Consider the following 14724-nt stretch of genomic DNA (forward strand, 5'->3'; position numbering starts at 1 on the left):
ATATTAAACGTAATCTGATGAAAACAGACGGCTAGGGTTTTTTTAACTGAAATGGTTTTTTTTTAATCGGGCTTTATTTTTAATCTAACCCTTCTTGGTTTTTTATTGCAGACGTGGCAGGGTTTAAAAAGTCAAGCATTGTAACGTATGACTATTTTTTAAAAAACTGTATATGTATCTTAATTTTAAATAGGCAGTTATCCTATTTGTCAACATATCCTTAAATTCAGAAATCAACTTTCCCTAGTTTCGGCTATTATATATATAAATAAATAAATAAATAAATATATATATATATATATATATATATGTTATAAAGTGTGTGGTGCCAGACTGCCAGTGATTTGTTGCAGGCTTTAAATGGTTTTGCAAGTCCTAAATTTGTTTGGACTATGGCGCCATTTATTTGTTAACGTTCTTGATGTATCAATTAATTTGGATTTGGGATATCTTTATGGGTTGGTATGAGTTTTTCTAGGGTCACAGCAACAAATTCACAACACTCTCTAATTTGCTTATCACATCAAACAGTTATTAAAAAAATAAAAAAATAAAATTGCATATTGTAGCGGGTTTCCATTCTCAATGCCTAAATTATATAAGGTGAATTTCTTTTGTGATCCTATCTATCTTTATTGATTTGGATATGGGGGCTAAAAAAAAACAATTTCTATCATTTTGTCTGAACCGCATTGAATATCCTATCTTAATTCCTACATATTATTTCACAACTGTCAACTACAATAGTCATTTTCTTTAGTAAACAATAAAAAAAAATAATAAAAAAAACACAGGTGTTTAGTGCGGAAAAAATCCCACTACTTTTTGCCAGATATCATACTACATTGCATATTTTTATATAGTAAGAAAAAAACCACTCACAATTGCAGTAGTCTGTAATTTGTTGATGCGGCTGTACTGTACTGGACTGGAATTGTACTAACATAGCCCAACCCTCTGGTTCCGTACACCCTATATGGCAACACTCTTATTATTCTTTATTGTAGAATGTTAACAAGCGTCAGATGGTGCTTGTAAAGGTTCTCCTCCTTGGGCTCCACATAAATTAAAAAAAATGAGTAAATTAGAGAAAAAGCATGACATGACTTATAAGAAAAAAATAGATAAAATTGCCCTCTTAATGTGGGACATAGTTGGCACTCACTGGAGGCTTTTTTTTTTTTTTTTTGTTTTTAGACAAAATTGTCCCCTTAACACATTTCTCTTCTTTTCACTTTTTATTTCCTACCAAATTTTATTTTACCAATATTTTACTATTCACTTTTACTTGTAACTTGTAATATGCTAAGATAAGCTCTTCTTTTTATTTTTTATGAGATATGATTAAGGTTAATTTTTATTTTATTTTTTATGATTCAAAAGTTGAGATTAATTCTAATATTTTTAATTTTTAATCTTCAACTCTTGAAAGATAATTGCACGGATCTCTTTTCATTAAACTAGATGTGAAACACTGTCTATGTGGCATATTTTTCACATGTTTAAGTTTTTTTTTATTAATTAGCTAAATGCTCTAAAAATCAAGATTGGTTTAATTCTTTTGGTCTGGGTTGTTGCCCTCCTAATGTGTATACTGTATAGTTACGTAGAAAGTGAAATTGTCTATTTTGTTTGCTTATAATTTTCTTTTTGTTAAATACAAATTTCAGTTCATCAAAGAAAAAATGAAACACTGTTGAAAATCAACAAAAATAACTCATCAAATCAACCTAAGAAAAATGATTGTATTTTTATTTCATTCTAAATATGAGGAGTCTATTTTACTACTAATATATTATTTATTGATTTGAAAGAGTACAAAGTATCACCTTATATGAAATTTTAAGTGATGTGACACTTAATACACTTTTAAATTTGTAATGCTTAATTAGAACAATCAAAATAAATTTATTTCAAATGAAGAGAATCCTTATATATTGAGATCAAATAATGTTATATCAACCGTGTAGTGATTGTTAAGATTGGCATTTGGCTCTTTTCAACTTCCTCTTAATGAAACCATTTTCCCATTATTGATTATTCTGTCTCTACCAAAATATGGAAGAAGCTAAATTTCAAAGTTCAAAGGTGCCTTTAGAGGTTACAATATTTTTCACATGATTCATGAATACGATACGAGTTTTTGAGAGTTAAAATTTAGACTTAAGGGGTTGTGTCAAACATGATAAAAAAACATGTCAATTGCAAGTTAATTTGCTTAACATGCATTTGATACAATAAGATATGATTATTCATTTGCGTCAACACAAAATAACCTATTTTAACATGACTCATTTAACATGTAGAATAATCATATATTTATTTTATTTTAGATTAATCTATTACCTTTTAGATTGTATGGTTTAAGTATTTGATGTTATTATGAACTTCTAGATTGCATGCTTTATAAGTACTTTGATGTTATATTTTGACCTTTTAAATTTTTTTCTTTATAGGTATTTTGATGTTATGATTTTGTATGTAATTAGTTGTTTATTTAAATTTAAAAAAATATTAATAAGGTCATATAGGTTGAAATCTGTCATGTTTAAAGCAGGTAAAATGAGTTGTAATTGGGTTACATAGCTTGTTTAATATTAAAAAGGAATCCATATATAAAAGGATTAGAGAAGAAAGGATTTGAACTGCTTGCAAGAATGATTTTTAAAATGAGTAATGTTGTATTTGTGTCAACTCAACATGACATGTTTATTAACCATGTCAATTGATTGTGTCTTAAAAAACATGTCATGTTTGTGCCAATTTATTTAACTAGATGCCCTTATCTCAACATAACACAATGCAAATAAGACAAGCCAACATGAATCGCAACCTCTACATGCTTTGTGATGGATTTTTTTGTTAGGCAAGCCCTTTTGCACTTGTTATTGTGTTCACATAAATAGAGACAAACTTAAAAACCGAAGGTGATAAAAAGTTGAATTCTTCTGATAAAAGTTTTTTTTTTAAATAAAACAAAATATAAGTTTCGAGTTCTTAAAAAAGGATTTGCTTGCCTCTTCTTTTTACTCTTTAGTTTTTTCCTTTCTACCTAAGTAACCGAACAATGGAACTATCTACTTTTGACTTCACTTCCTAATCAATTAAGCACAATATTAATCCATTAAACCCCCCTCCCCCCCCCCCCCCACACACATATATTGATGGGATTAAACATATATTTTTGGATGTATTTAGTTGAATAAATATACAAGTCATTAAAAAATAGCTTATAATGGGCTGTGAAATTAATGTCTCGGTAACAAAGTTGGGTTTGAAACAAAATACGCACACCCATGGGATTAAACATATATTTTTGGATGTATTTATTTGAATAAAATATACAAGTCATTAAGTAGCTTATAATGAGCCATGAAATAAATGTTTTGATAACAAAGTTGGGTTTGAATAAAAAAAAGATTGAAACATAAGTATCAAAATCAATTAATGATTGATATACATACGTTTTATTCATGATTATTTTCCTAAATAAGTGAATCGTAAGTCATACACTTCTAGGCATAGGAGGAATAAAATTAGGTTAAAGCTAATTTGAGGCAAACACACAAATGAAGAAGTAGAAGTGAAGAATTAAGGATTAGTTAAACGATTTTGAGTAATAGGGCTAACCTACTGGATATTAATCTCGGCACTTTAAAAAAAAAAAAATTACAAAAGAGAGTTATCATATCTCAGCACCAAACATGTTTTGCTCTAAAAACATTAAACTAAAAAAAGCCCTTTAAATTACTCCTATACCTTATAAAACAAACCTAATCCCAACCATTACCATCATTGCCACTACCATCTTCACCATCACCGCCACTGCCATTGCCATCTCCACCGCCACTGCCACTGCCACCTCCACCGCCACTGCCACTGCCATCGCTGAAGCTTGGTGGAGGAAATTTCAGAGGACCAACGATAGCTTTCACTTTCCTCACGTCATTTTTCACCTCCATCAATTCGTTTCTCGCTTCCCTCATGGTGTTTTTCACCTCCATCAATTCCTTTTTCACTTCGTCTAATGCTTCCTTCATTCCCTTCACCTCAACATGTGTCATTTTAGTTACATAGGCAGTTGCATTTGCCGTTAGTATTAATTTCACTGCGTCCATTCTTGTCATGAAATCCCATACTGTTTTGGCAGCTTCCTTCAAAGTCTTGTCATGAATACTTATGGCTTGGCGAACTCCTTTCATCGCCATGTCAAGCACAATTTGACCCATGGCAGTGGCTGATAGGCTGCTTAGTAGTGCCCCTCCTTGAGCACCTAACAAATTTAACACATACAAAAAGCAAGTTAATGGCATATAAATCAACTAAATACAAAAATACTTTACCAAAAAAAAACCTTCCTGACTTTCTTTGGCACCATTTCCTGTGCTCTAAGGCTAAGTTTCTCGCTTCTTCAAACCATTTTCTTCTTGTGGTGAGCATTGTGCAGGAGCTCCCTCAACTTTAAGATTTTCCACATTCAAGAAAAACTTAGCTTTCCTAGCCATCCTTTCAGTTAACCCCTCTTAAACCCAAAAAAATTATTAAAAAAAACACAAAAAACATAAAAAGATATTTCAGCAAACATTCTTAACCAAAAAGAAAAAGAAAAAAGAAGAAGAAGAAGAGGAAGAAGAAGAAGAACTTCAGGTTTAATATACCAAAGGTTTTGTATTTTTCACCATAGAGAACCTTTTTTTGGTTCAATCAGCATCCATCTAAAATTGAAAAAAAGAAAAAAAGAGTAGAGTAAGGATGTAGACAGAAAACTATTGAAATGAGAGTGAAAGACTAGAAAGCATGAGTGCAGCTCTAGGGCCGCCGCACCCGCACCGAACACTTGGCGACACGCTGATTTACACTAGACACACCGATTCGCGTTCTTTTTTTCGTTTCTCGATTTGCGCTAGTTCGGGCCGATTCATGCCGAGTCGCGCTAGTTCAACATCAATATAGGCTGAGTCGTGCCAATTCGGCGTCGATATAGGCCGAGTCGCGCTGATTAAAGCCGAAATACGTGTTAAAAAATAAAATAAAATAAAATAAAATAAAAACTTGAGTTGATTTCTTTTTTAGTTATTAACCATGTCAATTGATTGTGTCTTAATAAACATGCCATGTTTGTGCCAATTTATTTAACTAGATGCAAATAAGACAAGCCAACATGAATCACAACCTTTACGTGCTTTGTGATGGATTTTTTGCTTGGCAGGCCCTTTTGCGCTTATTATTATGTTCACATAAATAGAGACAAACTTAAAAACCAAAGGTGATAAAAAGTTGAGTTCTTCTGATAAAAGTTTTTTTAAAAATAAAATAAAATAAAAGTTTCGAGTTCTTAAAAAAGGATTTGCCCTGCCTCTTCTTTTTACTCATTAGTTTTTTCCTTTCTACCTAAGTAACCGAACAAAGGAACTAACTACTTTTGACTTCACTTCCTAATCAATTAAGCACAATATTAATCCATTAAGCCCCCTCCCCCTCCCCCACACACACACATATATTGGTGGTATTAAACATATATTCTTGGATGTATTTAGTTGAATAAATATGCAAGTCATTAAAAACTAGCTTATAATGGGCTGTGAAATGAATGTCTCGGTAAAAAAGTTGGGTTTGAAACAAAATACACACACCTGATGGGATTAAACATATATTTTTGGATGTATTTAGTTGAATAAAATATACAAGTCATTAAGTAGCTTATAATGAGCCGTGAAATAAATGTTTCGGTAACAAAGTTGGGTTTGAAACAAAAAAGATTGTAAGATAAGTATCAAAATCAATTAATGATTGATATACATACCTTTTATTTATGACTATTTTCCTAAATAAGTGAATAGTAAGCCATACACTTCTACCTAAGTAACCGAACAAATGAACTATCTACTTTTGACTTCACTTTCTAATCAATTAAGCACAATATTAATCCATTAACCCCCCTCCCCCCCCCCCCCCCACACACATATTGATGGGATTAAACATATATTTTTGGATGTATTTAGTTGAATAAATATACAAGTCAATAAAAAAATAGCTTATAATGGGCTGTGAAAAGAATGTCTCGGTAACAAAGTTGGGTTTGAAACGAAATACACACATGATGGGATTAAACATATATTTTTGGATGTATTTAGTTGAATAAAATATACAAGTCATTAAGTAGCTTATAATGAGCCGTGAAATAAATGTTTCGGTAACAAAGTTGGGTTTGAAACAAATAAGATTGAAACATAAGTATCAAAATCAATTAATGATTGATATACATACCTTTTATTAAGGATTATTTTCCTAATTAAGTGAATCGTAAGCCATACACTTCTAGGCATGGGAGGAATAAAATTAGGTTAAAGCTAATTTGAGGCAAACGCACCAATGAAGAAGAAGAAGTGCAGAATTGAGGATTAGTTAAACAATTTTGAGTAATAGGGCTAACCTACTGGATATTAATCTTACCACTTTTTTTAAATAATAAAAAATAAAAAAAAAAAACAAAAAAACAAAAGAGAGTTATCATATTTCAGTAGCAAACAAGTTTATCTCCAAAAATAATAAACTAAAAAAAAACTCTTTAAATTACTCCTATATCTTATAAAACTAACCTAATCCCAACCATTACCATCATTGCCACTACCATCTTCACCATCACCGCCACTGCCACTGCCATCTCCTCCCTCACTGCCACTGCCACCTCCACCGCCACTACTATTGCCACCGTCGGAGCTTGGTGGTGGAAATTTGGGAGGACCAACGACAGCTTTCACTTCCCTCACATCATTTTTCACCTCCATCAATTCCTTTCTCACTTCGTCTAATGCTTCCTTCATTCCTTTCACCTCAGCATGTGTCATTTCAGTTACTTAGGCAATTGCATTTGCCGTTGCTATTAATTTCGCCGCGTCCATTCCTGTTACAAAATCCCATACTGTTTTGGCAGCTTCCTCCAAAGTCTTGTCAAGAATACTTATGACTTGACAGACTCCTTTCATCACCATGTCGAGCACAATTTGACCACGGTAATGCCTGATAGGCTGTTTAGTAGTGCCCCTCCTTGAGCACCTAGCAAATTTAACACACACAAAAAGCAAGTTAATGACATATAAATCAGCTAAATACGAACATACTATACAAAAAAAGAAAAAGAAAAATACCTTCCCGATTTTCTTTGGCACCATTTCCTGTGCTCTGAGGCTGAGTTTCTTGCTTCTTCAAACCATTTTCTTCTTGTGGTGAGCATTATGGGGGAGCTCCCTCAACTTTAAGATTTTCCACATTCAAGAACAACTTAGCTTTCTAAGCCATCCTTTTAGCTAACCAGTCTTGAACCCAAAAAAAAAAAACACAAAAAGATATTTCAGCAAACATTCTTAACCAAAAAAAAAAGAAGAAGAAGAAGAAGAAGAAGAAGAAGAAGAAGAAGAACTTCGGGTTTAATATACCAAAGGTTTTGTATTTTTCACCATAGAGAACCTTCTTTTGGTTCAATCGATATCCATCGAAAATTGAAAAAAAGAAAAAAAGAGTAGAGTAAGGATGTAGACAAAAAACTATTGAAATGAGAGTGAAAGACTAGAAAGCATGAGTGTGGCTCCAAGGCTGCCGCACCCGCATTGAACACTTGGCAACACGCCGATTCGCACTCGACACACTGATTTGAGTTTTTTTTTTTTCCCGTTTCCTGATCTACGCTAGTTTAGGCCGATTCATGCCGATTTAGGCCGAGTCGCGCCAATTCAACATCGATATAGGCCGAGTCGCGCTGATTACGGCCGAAATACCTATTAAAAAATAAAATAAAATAAAAACTTGAGTTGATTTCATATTTAGTTATTAACCATGTCAATTGATTGTGTCTTAATAAACATGTCATGTTTGTGCCAATTTATTTAACTAGATGCCCTTATCTCAACATAACACAATATAAATAAGACAAGCCAACATGAATCGCAACCCCTACGTGCTTTGTGATGGATTTTTTGCTAGGTAGGTCCTTTTGCGCTAGTTATTGTGTTCACATAAATAGAGACAAACTAAAAAACCGAAGGTGATAAAAAGTTGAGTTCATCTGATAAAAGTTTTTTTTAAAATAAAATAAAATAAAAGTACCGAGTTGTTAAAAAAGGATTTGCCCTGCCTCTTCTTTTTACTCTTTAGTTTTTTCCTTTCTACCTAAGTAATCAAACAAATGAACTATCTACTTTTGACTTCACTTCCTAATCAATTAAGCACAATATTAATCCATTAACCCCCCCCCCCCCCACACACACATATTGAAGGGATTAAACATATATTTTTGGATGTATTTAGTTGAATAAATATACAAGTCATTAAAAAGTAGCTTATAATGGGCCGTGAAATGAATGTCTTGGTAACAAAGTTGGGTTTGAAACAAATTACACACACACACACACGATGGGATTAAACATATATTTTTGGATGTATTTAGTTGAATAAAATATACAAGTCATTAAGTAGCTTATAATGAGCCGTGAAATAAATGTTTCAGTAACAAAGTTGGGTTTGAATACAAAAAGATTGAAACATAAGTATCAAAATCAATTAATGATTGATATACATACCTTTTATTCATGATTATTTTCCTAAATAAGTGAATCGTAAGCCATACATTTCTAGGCATAGGAGGAATAAAATTAGGTTAAAGCTAATTTGAGGCAAACACACAAATGAAGAAGTAGAAGTGCAAAATTAGGGATCAGTTAAACGATTTTGAGTAATAGGGCTAACCTACTAGATATCAATCGTACCACTTTAAAAAAAAATTACAAAAGAGAGTTATCATATTTCAGCACCAAACAAGTTTTGCTCCAAAAACATTAAACTAAAAAAACCCTTTAAATTACTCCATTACCTTATAAAACAAACCTAATCCCAACCATTACCATCATTGCCACTACCATCTTCACCATCACCGCCACTACCACTACCATCTCCACCCTCATTGCCACTGCCACTGCCATCGCCGGAGCTTGGTGGTGGAAATTTGGGAGGACCAACGATAGCTTTCACTTTCCTCACGTCATTTTTCACCTCCATCAATTTGTTTCTTGCTTCCCTTGTGTCGTCTTTCACCTCCATCAATTTCTTTCTCACTTTGTCTAACGCTTCCTTCATTCCCTTCACCTTAGCATGTGTCCTTTCAGTTACTTGGGCAGTTGCATTTGCCGTTAATATTAATTTCGCCCCGTCCATTCCTGTCACGAAATCCCATACTATTTTGGTAGCTTCCTCCAAAGTCTTGTCATCAATACTTATGGCTTGGCGGACTCCTTTCATCGCCATGTCGAGCACAATTTGATCCACGGGCTGCTTAGTAGTGCCCCTCCTTGAGCACCTAGCAAATTTAACACACACAAAAAGCAAGTTAATGGCATATAAATCAGCTAAATACAAACATACTTTACAAAAAAAGAAAAAGAAAAATACCTTCCTGATTTTCTTTGGCACCACTTGCTGTGCTCTGAGGCTGAGTTTCTCGCTTCTTTAAACCATTTTCTTCTTGTGGTGAGCATTGTGGGGGAGCTCCCTCAACTTTAAGATTTTCCACATTCAAGAACAACTTAGCTTTCCTAGCCATCCTTTTAGCTAACCACTCTTAAACCCAAAAAAAAAACACAAAAACACAAAAACACAAAAACACAAAAGATATTTCAGCAAACATTCTTAACCAAAAAATAAAAGAAAAGAAGAAGAAGAAGAAGAAGAAGAAGAAGAAGAAGAACTTTAGTTTAATATACCAAAGGTTTTGTATTTTCACCATAGAGAACCTTCTTCTGGTTCAATCGGCATCCATCTAAAATTGAAAAAAAAAGAAAAAAAAAAAGGAGTAGAGTAAGGATGTAGACAGAAAACTATTGAAATGAGAGTGAAAGACTAGAAAGCATGAGTGCGGCTCTAGGGCTGCTGCACTCGCACCGAACACTTGGCAACACGCTGATTCGCACTTGACAGACCGATTCACGTTCTTTATTTTTATTTTTTTCGTTTCCCAATCTACGTCAGTTCGGGCTGATTCATGCCGTTTTAGGTCGAGTCGCACCAGTTCAACATCGATATAGGCCGAGTCGCGCCAGTTTAGCATCAATATAGGCCGAGTCACGCTAATTACGGCCGAAATACGTGTTAAAAAATTATAAAAAAAAACTTGAGTTGATTTCTTATTTAGTTATTAACCATGTCAATTGATTGTGTCTTAATAAACATGTCATGTTTGTGCCAATTTATTTAACTAGCCTTATCTCTACATAACACAATGCAAATAAGACAAGCCAACATGAATCGCAACCCCTACGTGCTTTGTGACAGATTTTTTGTTAGGCAGGCCCTTTTGCGCTTGTTATAATGTTCACATAAATAGAGACAAGCTTAAAAACCGAATATGATAAAAAGTTGAGTTCTAATAAAATTTTTTTTCAAAATAAAACAAAATAAAAGTTTCGAGTTGTTAAAAAAGGATTTGCCCTGCCTCTTCTTTTTACTCTTTAGTTTTTTCCTTTCTACCTAAGTAACTGAACAAAGGTACTATCTACCCCCCCGCCCCCCACCCCACAAACACATATATTGATGGGATTAAACATATATTTTTGGATGTATTTAGTTGAATAAATATACAAGTCATTAAAAACAAGCTTATAATGGGCCATGAAATGAATGTTTTGGTAACAAAGTTGGGTTTAAAACAAAATACACACACACACACACGATGGGTTAAACATATATTTTTCGATTTATTTAGTTGAATAAAATATACAAGTCATTAAATAGCTTATAATGAGCCGTGAAATGAATGTTTCGGTAACAAAGTTGGGTTTGAAACAAAAAAGATTGAAACATAAGTATCAAAATCAATTAATGATTGATATACATACCTTTTATTTATGATTATTTTCCTAAATAAGTGAATAGTAAGCCATACACTTCTAGGCATAGGAGGAATAAAATTAGGTTAAAGCTAATTTAAGGCAAACACACAAATGAAGAAGCAGAAGTGCCAAATTAAGGATTAGTTAAACGATTTTGAGTAATAGGGCTAACCTACTAGATATTAATCTTACCACTTTTTTTAAAAAAAATTACAAAAGAGAGTTATCATTTTTAGCACCAAGCATGTTTTGCTCCAAAAACATTAAACTAAAAAAAACCCTTTAAATTACTCCTATACCTTATAAAACAAACCTAATCCCAACCATTACCATCATTGCCACTACCATCTTCACCATCACCGCCACTGCCACTGCCATCTCCACCCTCATTGCCACTGCCTCCTCCACTGCCACTGTCACTGCCACTGTCGGAGCTTGGTGGTGGAAAATTGGAAGAACCAACGACAACTTTCACTTCCCTCATGTCATTTTTCACCTCAATCAATTCGTTTCTCGCTTCTCTCATGGTTTTTCACCTCCATCAATTCCTTTCTCACTTCGTCTAAAGCTTCCTTCATTCCCTTTACCTCAACATGTGTCATTTCAGTTACTTCGGCAGTTGCATTTGCCGTTAATATTAATTTTGCCGCGTCCATTCCTATCACGAAATCCCATACTGTTTTGGCAGCTTCCTCCAAAGTCTTGTCATGAATACTTATGGCTTGGTGGATTCATTTCATCACCATGGCGAGCACAATTTGACCCACGACAATGGCTGATAGGCTGCTTAGTAGTGTCCCTCCTTGAGCACCTAGCAAATTTAACACACACAAAAAGCAAGTTAATGGCATATAAATCAGCTAAATACAAACATACTTTACAAAAAACAAAAAATAAAGAAAAATACCATCTCAATTTTCTTTGGCACCATTTCCTGTGCTCTGAGGTTGAGTATCTCACTTCTTCAAACCATTTTCTTTTTGTGGTGTGCATTGTGGGGGATCTCCCTCAACTTTAAGATTTTCCAAATTCAAGAAAAACTTAGCTTTCCTAGCCATCCTTTCAGCTAACCATTCTTAAACCCAAAAAGAAAGAAAGAAAAGAAAAAGATATTTCAGCAAACATTCTTAACCAAAAAAAAAAAAGAAGAGGAAGAAGAACTTCAGGTTTAATATACCATAGGTTTTGTATTTTTCACCATAGAGAACCTTTTTCTGGTTCAATCGGCATCCATCTAAAATTGAAAGAAAAAGAAGAAGAAGAGTAGAGTAAGGATGTAGATAGAAAACTATTGAAATGAGAGTGAAAGACTAGAAAGCATGAGTGCGGCTCTAGGGCCGCCGCACCTGCACCGAACACTTGGCAACACGCTGATTCGCACTCGACACATCGATTCGCGTTCTTTTTCTTTTTTCGTTTCCTAATTTGTGTTAGTTCGGGCCGATTCATGCCGATTTAGGTTGAGTCGTGCCAATTCAGTGTCGATATAGGCCGAGTTGCGCTAGTTCAGCATCGATATTGGCCGAGTCGCACTGATTACGGCCGAAATATGTGTTAAAAATAAAATATAATAAAAGCTTGAGTTGATTTCTTATTTAGTTATTAACTTATTATATATTTGTCAAATTATTTGTACGTTAAATAACTTAAATTGAAATTACTAAATTATTTGTAGTTATTATTGCTCTTAAATTGGTATATATTTACCATTATATGAAAATATGTTTAATAATTTGTAAATAAAAATATATTTAATAATATATTAGTAAACATATCCCGCCGCATCTACACCCTACTTTTTCAAAAATTGTCAAGTCCCGCACCTGTATCTACACTCACACCCAAACCCAAATCTGCACCCGTGCCTCATAGGTGAAAGATAAAAAGAAAGACGATAGACAGATTTATAAAGAAGAAAAAAATGAATAGGTTTATAAATCACTTTTTTTCAAGATGTATAGAGCAGCCGCTAGTTTTTGTCCCCAATGAGTCATCTTCTGAAATGACTGAGAGAGGAGAGAGTTCGATTGATTGACGGGATTGTGAGAGAGAAGGAGAAGAAAGAGCTTGAGAAAGAAAGAGAGAGGAACGAGCTTTCTATTTAGGCAAAAAAAAAGAAGAAAGGGTATTTGTACTAATTTGCTTTTTGCATCATTCAGCAATTTCATTTTTTAAAAATCCTTTTAATAATAATTAATGTTTGTTTTCTGATCATAATCATGCTATCTTGGGATTTTGTCATTTACATTTATAATGGAACTTAAAATTTTTTTCTTTTCTCATTAGTGGTTTGTTGTTCTGTGGTTCATAAAATTTTAAACGTGAGAGAAATATATGTAATGTGTATTTTTTTTTATCTTATATAAAAAGATACATTTTGATTATTTTTTTAAAATATATATCTTTGTTTCATATTGTAAATATTAATTGTCATCTACTTTACTAGCATTGGACATATTGAGGACATTTAACGATCGTTAACTATTTGGTGTATCACATGAGTTATCAATTAGTTATATAATAAATATTGGGCTTACAAACAGTAATTTCATTAAGTAGTTGCAAAGGTTATTAATGATAGATTTGGCATTGTTGAGGGTCTCATGACTACTGTTCACTCCATCACTGCCACCCTAAACTGTTGATGGGCCATCTAGCAAGGACTGGAGAGGTGGAAGAGCTGCTTCCTTCAACATTATTCCTAGCAGCACAGGAGCTGCTAAGGCTGTTGGAAAAGTGTTGCCTGTATTGAATGGGAAATTAACTGGAATGGCTTTCCGTGTTCCTACCGTCGATGTTTCAGTGGTTGACCTCACTGTGAGGCTGCAGAAGGGGGCAACCTATGATCAAATTAAAGCTGCTATCAAGGAGGAGTCTGAGGGGAAATTGAAAGGAATCTTGGGCTACACCGAGGATGACGTGGTTTCCACCGACTTTATTGGTGACAGCAGGTCAAGTATTTTTGATGCAAAGGCTGGAATTGCCTTGAATGACAACTTTGTTAAGCTCGTGTCATGGTATGACAACGAGTGGGGTTACAGCTCACGTGTGGTTGATCTGATTGTCCATGTTGCATCCAAGTGTCATTGACCTGATTGACCATGTTGCATCCAAGTGAAGACTGCAACGTCGTGTGAGTTTGTAGTTTGTATTTTTCTCTGAAGCAGCGCTATATGCGAGTGTATAAGGCATGGGTGGTAATGGCGGCAAGTGAGAATAAAATAGCTTTTTTCAAGAACTACTTGGTGGTGTTCAACCAAGTCTTATCTCTAGATGTGAATTAGGACCAGTGTAATGATGGATTAGGTCTTCACCTTTTCTCTCTGAGGAAGTGGTGTTTGGATATTACATGCTTGAGTGTGTTTTGTATTGTTATAATATTCTGAAGATTTATTACTTGCTCCTTTCCCTAAAAAAAACAGAAAAAAGAAAAAAATTGTGGGACCCACTTTGGACCCACTCTTGTCTTGGCTTTCCTTTTTATATTGCCGTCACACTTCTTTCAAGTTTCCATGCATAATAGCTCGTCCTTTCCTTCACTTCCATAATTCCTATTGTCAGAAGATAATTTTGCAGAAGCCAGCTAGCACTGATTCTTCACCAGCCTTCGACAGCTGTAAAGGAAAAAATTAGAATTCACATGTTGTTACTGTAAATTATTTCGTCTTCTTGTAAAATATTTGCCTATAAATAGGTAGTCTGTATCCTTAGTTTGCAAGAAGGAGTTGAAGAGAATTAGAGTGAGAGAGCAGAAAATTAGAGTAAGAGTTAGAGTTAGAGATATCACATGAGTTATCAACAAGTTATATAATAAAAGTTTGGATTAGAAACCGTAATTTCGCTAAGT

General features: G+C 33.8%; 1 pseudogene; it reads left to right on the forward strand.

The window, feature by feature from the left end:
- The first annotated feature begins 13441 nt into the window (after positions 1-13441).
- Positions 13442-14273, forward strand: LOC142633575 (glyceraldehyde-3-phosphate dehydrogenase, cytosolic-like; annotated as a pseudogene).
- Positions 14274-14724: the final 451 nt, after the last annotated feature.

Source organism: Castanea sativa, chromosome 5 (genome assembly GCF_040712315.1).
Source record: "Castanea sativa cultivar Marrone di Chiusa Pesio chromosome 5, ASM4071231v1".
Classification (NCBI taxonomy): domain Eukaryota; kingdom Viridiplantae; phylum Streptophyta; class Magnoliopsida; order Fagales; family Fagaceae; genus Castanea; species Castanea sativa.